We start from the raw sequence: 9936 nt of genomic DNA, 5'->3' as shown, positions 1-9936 counted from the left end.
GCTAGAGTGCAGTGGCACTATCTCGGCTCACTGCAACCTCCACCTCCCAGGTTCAAGCGATTCTCCTGCCTCAGCCTCCCAAGTAGCTGGGACTACAGGCACCCACCACCACGCCCGAATAATTTTTGTATTTTTAGTAGAGTTGGGGTTTCACCATATTGGCCAGGCTGGTCTCAAGTTCCTGACCTTGTGATCCACCCACCTTGGCCTCCCAAAGTGCTGGGATTACAGGCGTGAGCCACCTTGCCCGGCCATCAAGGTACAATATTATGTAAAGAAAGCAAAGTTCGCTGGGTGCGGTGGCTCACGCCTGTAATCCCAGCACTTTGGGAGGCCAAGGTGGGTGGATTGCGAGGTCAGGAGTTCGAGACCAGCCTGGCCAATATGGTGAAACTCCGTCTCTACTAATAATACAAAAATTAGCTGGTGTGGTGGCTCACGCCTGTAGTCCCAGCTACTCAGGAGCCTGAGGCAGAAGAATCGCTTGAACCCGGGAGGTGGAGGTTGCAGTGAGCCGAGATCATGCCACTGCACTCCAGCCTGGACGACAGAGCCAGACAACATCTCAAAAAAAAGAAAAAAAAAAAAGAAAAAGAAAAAGAAAGCAAACTTCAAAAGACTGTGCTACCTTTTGTATACTGTGCTACATTTTGTATAAGGAAGAAGGGGAAATATGAAGACATAAATGTATCTGCAGGTTTTTGCCAAGAAAAACAAAGTATAGGCCGGGCACGGTGGCTCACGCTTGTAATCCTAGCACTTTGGGAGGCCGAGGCGGGCGGATCACGAGGTCAGGAGATCGAGACCACGGTGAAACCCTGTCTCTACTAAAAATACAAAAAATTAGCCGGGTGTGGTGGCGGGCGCCTGTAGTCCCAGCTACTTGGAGAGGCTGAGTCAGGAGAATGGCGTGAACCCAGGAGGTGGAGCTTGCAGTGAGCCGAGATCGCGCCACTGCACTCCAGCCTGGGTGACAGAGCGAGACTCCATCTCAAAAGAAAAAAGAAAAAAAAAGAAAGAAAAACAAAGTATAAACCAGAAACTCATCAAGTTGGTTACCTGTAATGGGGGGCTGGGGGAAAATGAGGATTGCTTGAGCTCAGGAGGTCCTGGCTGCAGTGAGCCGTGATCTTGCCACTGCACTCCAGCCTGAGTGACAGAGCGAGACCCTATCTCAAAATAAAAACAAAACAGACAGTATGGGGAAAATTGATAAACTTAGAATATAGACTACAAAGTATTGCATCCATGATAAATTTCCTGAATGTGTTATGACTCTACTGGAGATATGGAAGGATGTATTCTTTTTTGTGGTTGTTGAGACAGGGTCTCACTCTGTCACCCAGGCTGGAGTGCAGCAGTGGGGTCTTGGCTCAATGCAGTCTCCACCTCCCAGGCTCAAGAGATCCTCCCAGGGCCGGGCGCGGTGGCTCACGCTTGTAATCCCAGCACTTTGGGAGGCCGAGGCGGACGGATCACGAGGTCAGGAGATCGAGACCACGGTGAAACCCCATCTCTACTAAAAATACAAAAAAATTAGCCGGGCGTGGTGGCGGGCGCCTGTAGTCCCAGCTACTCGGAGAGGCTGAGGCAGAAGAATGGCGTGAACCCGGGAGGTGGAGCTTGCAGTGAGCCGAGATTGCACCACTGCACTCCAGCCTGGGCGACAGAGCGAGACTCTGTCTCAAAAAAAAAAAAAAGAGATCCTCCCACCTCAGTCTCCCAAGTAGTTGTGGCTGGAACTATAGGTGTGCACCACCACGCCCAGCTAATTTTTTGTTTCTTTTTTTTTTTTCTTTTAGTAAAGATGGGGTTTTGCTGTGTTGCCCATGCTGGTCTTGAACTGCTGGCCTCAAGCTATCCACCTGCCTCTGCCTCCCAAAGTGTTGGGATCACAGGTATGAGCCACCATGCCCCGCCAGGGTGTTTTTTTGTTTTGTTTTGTTTTTTGAGACAGTCTCCCTCCCTCTTGTCACCCAGGCTGCAGTGCAGTGGTGAGATCCCGGCTCGCTGCAACCTCCGCCTCCTGGGTTCAAGTGATTCTCCTGCCTCAGCCTCCTGAGTAGCTGGGATTACAGGCATGTGCCACCATGTCCGGCTAATTTTGTATTTTTAGTAGAGACGGGGTTTCTCCATGTTAGTCAGGCTGGTCTTGAACTCCTGACCTCAGGTGATCCACTCGCCTCAGCCTCCCACAGTGCTGCGATTACAGGCGTGAGCCACCGCGCCCGGCCTAATTTTTGTATTTTTAGTAGATACGGGGTTTCACCACATTAGCCAGGCTGGTCTTGAACTCCTGACCTCAAGTGATCTGCCCACCTTGGCCTCCCAAAGTGCTGGGATTACAGGCGTGAGCCACCAAGCCCAACCCAGGGTATATTCTTAGTAAATATACAAAGAAGTATGATGGGGCAAGGGAGTGTGATAGATGCAACCTACACTCAAATGTTTCCAAAAGGCCAGGTGTGGTGGCTCATGCCTGTAATCCCAGCACTTTGGGAGGCTGAGGGGGGTGGATCACTTGAGGTCAGGAGCTCGAGACCAGCCTGGCCAACATGGTGAAACCCTGTCTCTACTAAAATACAAAAAATTAGCCAGGCGTAGTGGTGTGCACCTGTAGTTCCAGCTACTCAGGAGGCAGAAGCAGGGGAATTCTTGAACCCAGGAGGCAGAGATTGCAGTGAGCCGAGATCTCGCCACTGCACTCCAGCCTCGTGGGTGACAGAGCAAGACTCCATCTCAAAAAAAAAAAAAAAAAAAAAGTAAAAATTGTCCAGGCGCGGTGGCTCATGCCTGTAATCCCAGCACTTTGGGAGGCTGAGGCAGGCAGATCACTTGAGGTAAGGAGTTCGAGACCAGCCTGGCCAACAAGGTGAAACTCCATCTCTACTAAAAATACAAAAATTAGCCGGGCCTGGTGGCAGGCGCCTGTAATCCCAGCTACTTGGAAGGCTGAGGCAGGAGAATCGCTTGAGCCTGGGAGGTGGACAGAGGTTGCAGTGAGCTGAGATCATGCCACTGCACTCCAGCCTGTGCAACAGGTGGAGACTCCATCTCAAAACAAAAACAGAAAAAAAACCCAACAAACAGATGAATGGATAAAGAAAATGTGGTACATATATGTAATGGAGTACTATTCAGCCATAAAAAAGAATGAGATCCTGTCATATGTGACAACATGAATGGAACTTGAGGTCATAATGCTAAGTGAAATAAGGTGGGCACAGAGACAAGCTTCAAAAGTTTTCACTTATTTGTGGGAGCCAAAAATGAAAAACAGTTGAACTCCTGGAGACAGAGAGTAGAAGGATGGTTACCAGAGATTGGGAAGGGTAACGGAGGCGGGGAAAGCAGAATGGTTAATGGGTACAGAAATATAGTTAGATAGAATAAATAAGATCTAGTATTTGTTTGTAATGACTTCTGGATTAAGCATTTTTAAAAAGATCTTAGCTGGGCATGGTGGCGCACGCCTGTAGTCCCAGCTACTCGGGAGGATGAGGCAGGAGGATTGCTTGAGCCTGCTGGGAGGTCAAGGCTGCAGTGAGCAGAGATCACGCCACTGCACTCCAGCCTGAGTAACACAGAGCGACCCTGTCAAAAAAAAAAAAAGATTAAAAAAAATTACTTGATAGCACAACAGGGTGACTACAGTCAACAATAATTTATTGTACGTTTAAAAATAACTAAAAGAGGGCCAGGCGTGGTGGCTCACGCCTGTCATCCCAGCACTTTGGAAGGCCGAGGCAGGTGGATCACTTGAGGTCAGGAGTTCGAGACCAGCCTGGCCCACATGGTGAAACCCCGTCTCTACTAAAAATACAAAAATCAGCCAGGTGTGGTGGTGGGTGCCTGTAATCCCAGCTACTCGGGAGGCTGAGACAGGAGAATTGCTTAAACCTGGAAGGCAGAGGCTGAGTGTGGTGGCTCACGCCTATAATCCCAGCACTTTGGGAGGCCAAGGCAGGTGGATCACGAGGTCAGGAGTTCAAGACCAACCTGACCAACATGGTGAAACCCTGCCTCTACTTAAAATACAAAAATTAGCCGGGCGTGGTGGCGCACACCTGTAATCCCAGCTACTCAGGAGGCTGAGGCAAGAGAATCGCTTGAACACACAAGGCAGAGATTGCAGTGAGCCGAGATTGCGCCATTGCCCTCCAGCCTGGGCAACAGAGCAAGACTGTCTCAAAACAAACAAACAAAAAACCTGGAAGGCAGAGATTGCCGTGAGCCAGGATCTCACCACTGCACTCCAGCCTGGGCGACAGAGTAAGACTCCATCTCAAAAAAAAAAAAAAAAAAAAAAAAGGCTAGTCGTGGTGGCTCACGCCTGTAACCGCACTTTGGGAGGTTGAGGTGGGCGCATCACCTGAGGTTGGGAGTTTGAGACCAGTCTAACCAACATGGAGAAATCTCTACTAAAAATACAAAATTAGTTGGGTGTGGTGGTGCATGCCTGTAATCCCAGCTACTTGGGAGCCTGACGCAGGAGAATCACTTGAACCCGGAGGCAGAGATTGCAATGAACCGAGATCGCGCCATTGCACCCCAGACTGGGTGACAAGAGTGAAACTCTGTCTCAAAAGAAAAAACAAAACAAAACAAAACCTAAACTAAAAGTTTAATTTGATTCTTTGTAACACAAAGGATAAATGCTGGAGGTGCTGAATACCACATTTACCCTGATGTGATTATTATGCATTGTGTGCCTGTATCAAAATATCTCATGTACCTTGTAAATATATACACCTACCAAGTTCCCACAAAAATTAAAAAACTAAAAAAAGAGATAGTTATCCTTCATACAAGGAAAGTTCTCACTGTTTCCCCAAAATGAGACTCGCTGTCATAATGGTCATTGCACCAGTTGCTGGCTATTTTAATTACTCCTCAAATCATAGTCTTGAATATTCTGCTACCTAAACGCCAAATTGTAGAGTTAACCTACAATAACTTGTATAAAAAATAAAGACGAGGAGAGAAAAAAAAGAAAGCTCTTTCCGCCATCTTCCCCTGCCACCAAAATGGTGCATATGACTGTCCTGGCTGATGCTCTCGAGAACATCGACAGGCTGGGTGCTGTGGCTCACGCCTGTAATCCCAGCACTTTGGGAGGCTGAGGCAGGCAGATCATGAGGTCAAGAGATCAAGACCATCCTGGCCAACATGGTGAAACCCCGTCTCTACTAAAAACACAAAAATTAGCTGGGCGTGGTGGCGCACGCCTGTAATCCTAGCTACATGGGAGGCAGAGGCAGGAGAATCGCTTGAACCCAGGAGGCAGAGGTTGCAGTGAGCCGAGATCGTACCACTGCACTCTAGCCTGGAGAAAGAGCGAGACTCCGTCTCAAAAAAAAAAAAAAAAAAAGAACATCAACAATGCCAATGCCAAAAAGAGAGGCAAAATGCCAGGTTCTTATTAGGCCGTTCTCCAAAGTCATCGTCCGGTTTCTAACTGTGATGATGAAGCATGGTTACATTGGCGAATTTGAAATCATTGATCATCACACAGCTGGGAAAATTATTGTAAACCTCACAGGCAGGCTAAACGTGGGATCAGCCCCAGATTTGATGTGCAAAGATCTAGAAAAATGGCAGAATGATCTGCTTCCATCCCGCCAGTTTAGTTTCATTGTACTGACAACCTCAGCTGGCATCATGGACCACGAAGAAGCAAGACGAAAACACACAGGAAGGAAAATCCTGGGACTCTTTTTCTAGAGATGTAATACATATTTACAAATAAAATGCCTATGGACCAAAAAAAAAAAAAAGAAGGCTAGCATGTACAAATAAATACATGAATATATTATGCAAAAAGGGGCCAGGTGCGGTGGCTCACGCCTGTAATCTCAGGACTTTGGGAGGCCAAGGCGGGCGAATCACTTGAGGTCAGGAGTTTGAGACCAGCCTGGCCAACATGGTGAAACTCCGTCTCTACTAAAAAATACAGAAATTAGCCAAGCATGGTGGCACATGCCTGTAATCCCAGCTACTCGGGAGGCTGAGGCAGGAGAATTGCTTGAACCTGGGAGGCAGAGGTGCAGTGAGCCGATATTGAGCCACTGAATTCCAGCCTGGGTGACAGAGTGAGACTCCGTCTCAAAAAAAAAAAGCAAAAAGGAAATATGACAAGCTTCCAAGATCCTAATTTATGTAATTGGTCATGAGCCCATAATTGGTAACTATGGTTCCTTCTGTAAGTATCCAAAAATCCTTGGGCTCCAATAATTGGGCTTTTTACCTGGTAGGATGAGGCAAAGCTTCATTCCTGAAGGGTCCGCATTGTCCTGTCTTCTTTTAGTTACTACAATTTTTCAGTAGCATGTACTATTGGGCATAGAAATAGTAAGAGGCACTCCAGAGAAACCCAGGGTTCAGACACACCATGCTTTCCCACATGGTATGGCAGCAACCCAGTTTCCTCCTGGTCATAAGGATCAATAACTCCAGCCAGTAGAGTAACCCCATTTTCTGCGGTTGGTTCAGTGGCCTAAAAAGTCCAACATGACCAGGTGGCAGTCTCATTTTCCAATTCAATGATATCATTGTTGTGTCCCTGATGGAAGAATTCCTCCCTTGAGGACTAAGGCTTCCAAGTCAGCAGAGCTCAAACTTACCAAGACAAGAAACAAAAAATCTACAACGGGTTATTCGGTAGAATAATGAGACTAGGCAAGGTGGTTCACACCTGTAATCCCCACACTTTGGGAAGCTGAGATGGGAGGATGGTTTGAGGGCAGGAGTTTGAGATCAGCCTGGGCAACATGGCCAGAACCTGTCCACGCCCCCATCAAAAAAAAGAAACACAAAAATTAGCCAGGCGTGGTGGCACGCACCTGTAGTCCTAGCTACTTGGGAGGCTGAGGCAGGAGGATTGCTCGAGCCCAGAAGTTCAAGGCTGCACCACTGTACTCCAGGTTGGGTGACAGAATGAGACTTTGTCTTTAACAAAAAACATTTTTTTGGTCAGGTGTGGTGGCTCACACCTGTCATCCCAGCACTATGGGAGGCCAAGACAGTCAGATTACTTGAGGCCAGGAGTTTGAGACCAGCCTGGCCAACATGGCGAAACCCCATCTCTACTAAAAATGCAAAAGTTAGCTGGGTGGCCAGATGCAGTGGCTCACGCCTGTAATCTCAACACTTTGGGAGGCCGAGGAGGTTGGATCACGAGATCAGGGGTTCGAGACCAGCCTAACCAACATGGTGAAATCCTGTCTCTACTAAAAATGCAAAAATTAGCTGGGCATGGTGGCGCATGCCTGTAATCCCAGCTACTCAGGAGGCTGAGGCAGGAGAATCACTTGAACCCGGGAGGCAGAGGTTGCAGTGAGCCAAGATGGCGCCATTGCACTCCAGCCCAGGAGACAAGAGTGAAACTCCATCTCAAAAAAAAAATAAATAAAAATTAGCCAGGCATCAGCCGGGCACAGTGCCTCACGCCTGTAATCCCAGCACTTTGGGAGGCTGAAGTGGGCGGATCACAAGGTCAGGAGGTCAAGACCATCCTGGCCAAGCTGGTGAAACCCCATCTCTACTAAAAGTACAAAAATAAAATTAGCTGGGCGTGGTGGCGTGTGCCTGTAAACCCAGCTACTCGGGAGGCTGAGGCACGAGAATCACTCGAACCCAGGAGGCAGAGACTGCAGTGAGCCAAGATGGCGCCACCGCAATCTATCCTGGTGACAGAGCGAGACTCCATCAAAAAAAAAAAAAAAAAAATTAGCCAGGCGTGGCAGTCAGCTACTTGGGAGGCTGAGGCACAAGAATCGCTTGAACCTGGAAGGCAGAGGTTGCAGTGAGCTACGGCACTCTAGTCTGGGCGACAGAATGAGAGTCTGTCTCAAAAAAAAAAAAAAAAAAAAAGGCCGGGTGCGGTGGCTCACGCCTGTAATCCCAGCACTTTGGGAGGCCAAGGCGGGAGGATCATGAGGTCAGGAGATCCAGACCATCCTGGCTAACACGGTGAAATCCCGTCTCTACTAAAAACACAAAAAAATTAGCCGGGCGTGGTGGCGGGCACCTGTAGTCCCAGCTACTCGGGAGGCTGAGGCAGGAGAATGGCGTGAACCTGGGAGGCGGAGCTTGCAGTGAGCTGAGATCGCACCACTGCACTCCAGCCTGGGCGACAGAGCAAGACTCTGTCTCAAAAAAAGAAAAAGAAAAGAAAAGAAAAGAAAAAAACAGCGAGAAGAACAAGATCTAATATCTCTCCTTGATTCTGACTTATATTCTGGCTATGAGAGAAAAAGCACTACATAACGGTATCTCATTAAGACAGCAGTGTTGGCCGGGCAAGGTGGCTCACGCCTGCAATCCCAGCACTTTGGGAGGCCAAGGCAGGCGCATCACCCAAGATCAGGAGTTCGAGACCAGCCTGATCAACACGGAGAAACCCTGTCTCTACCAAAATATAAAATTAGCCAGGCGTGGTGGCGCATGCCTGTAATCCTAGCTACTCAGGAGGCTGAAGCAGCAGTATCTCTTGAACCCAGGAGGTGGAGGTTGCAGTGAGCCGAGATCGTGCCATTACACTCTAGACTGGGCAACAAGAGTGAGACTCTGTCTCAAAAAAAAAAAAAAAAAAAAAAAAAAAGATAGTAGTGTGCATGCTATAAAAAAGAATCCCAGCCTCTGTGTGGGGGAAAAATCTCAAACCATTCTTTCTGGGATGTGGTCTCTCAAGTGATGCCTTAACTGAGTCTTTTTTTTTTTTTTTTTTTTGAGATGGAGTCTCGTTCTGTTGCCCAGGCTGGAGGGCAGTGGCATGATCTCGGCTCACTGCAACCTTCACCTCCCAGATTCATGTGATTCTCCTGCTTCAGCCTCCAGAGTAGCTGGTATTACAGGCATGCGCCACCATGCCCGCCTAATTTTTGTACTTTTAGTGGAGATGGGGTTTTACATGTTGGCCAGGCTGGTCTCAAACTCCTGACCTCAAGTGATTTGGCCTCCCAAAGTGCTGGGATTACAGGCGTGAGCCACCACATCTGGATTTAACTGAGTCTTTAATAAGTCACTGCACCATACTAGGGGTCATGTTGATTTCTTCTGCTATCTAAAGATACCACATGTGAGGCAGCAGCTGCAATTGGAGTCACCATCTAAATGAGTTTCCCGTAGTCCACAGTCATTCTCTAAGATCCATCCAACCAGCATATGCCCAACCCCTGTCCATTCAAGCCTCGTTTTTTTTTCTTTTTTTGAGACACAGTTTTGCTCCTTTGCCTAGGCTGGAGTACAGTGGTGCGATCTCAGCTCACCAAAGCCTCCGCCTCCCAGGTTCAAGCAATTCTCCTGCCTCAGCATCCTGAGTAGCCGGGATTACAGGCGCCTGCCACCACACTCGGCTAATTTTTGTACTTTTAGTAAAGATAGGGTTTCACCATGTTGCCCAGGCTGGTCTCGAACTCCTGACCTCAGGTGATCCACCCTCCTTAGCCTCCCAAAATGCTAGGATTACAGGCCTGAGCCACCCCACCTGGCCCCTTTCAAGTCTTTGCAGGTGGCACTAGTCTCTGCAATTCTCCAGGGATGTGATAATGCTTCTGGTTAACTGTCTTTTTTAAATTTTTTTTCTTTGAGATGGGGTCTCACTCTGTTGCTCAGGCTGGAGTGCAGTGGGATGATCTTGGCTCACTGCAACCTCTGCCTCCTGGGTTCATGTTATTCTCCTGCCTCAGCCTCCCGAGTAGCTGGGACTACAGGCGCCCGCCACCATGCCCGGCTAATTTTTTGTATTTGTAGTAGAGATGGGGTTTCACCGTGTTAGCCAGGATGGTCTCGATCTCATGACCTCGTGATCCACCCATCTTGGCCTCCCAAAGTGCTGGGATTACAGGCGTGAGCCACTGTGCCTGGCCCTCTGGTTAACTGTTTTGACAGGAAGTGGAAGTTCCACGGACTTTCCCTTAGCCCTTTCCACCATGA

This window comes from Symphalangus syndactylus, chromosome 11 (assembly GCF_028878055.3).
Source record: "Symphalangus syndactylus isolate Jambi chromosome 11, NHGRI_mSymSyn1-v2.1_pri, whole genome shotgun sequence".
In the NCBI taxonomy this organism is placed as follows: Eukaryota; Metazoa; Chordata; class Mammalia; order Primates; family Hylobatidae; genus Symphalangus; species Symphalangus syndactylus.
Note: the sequence above shows the minus strand (reverse complement) of the source record.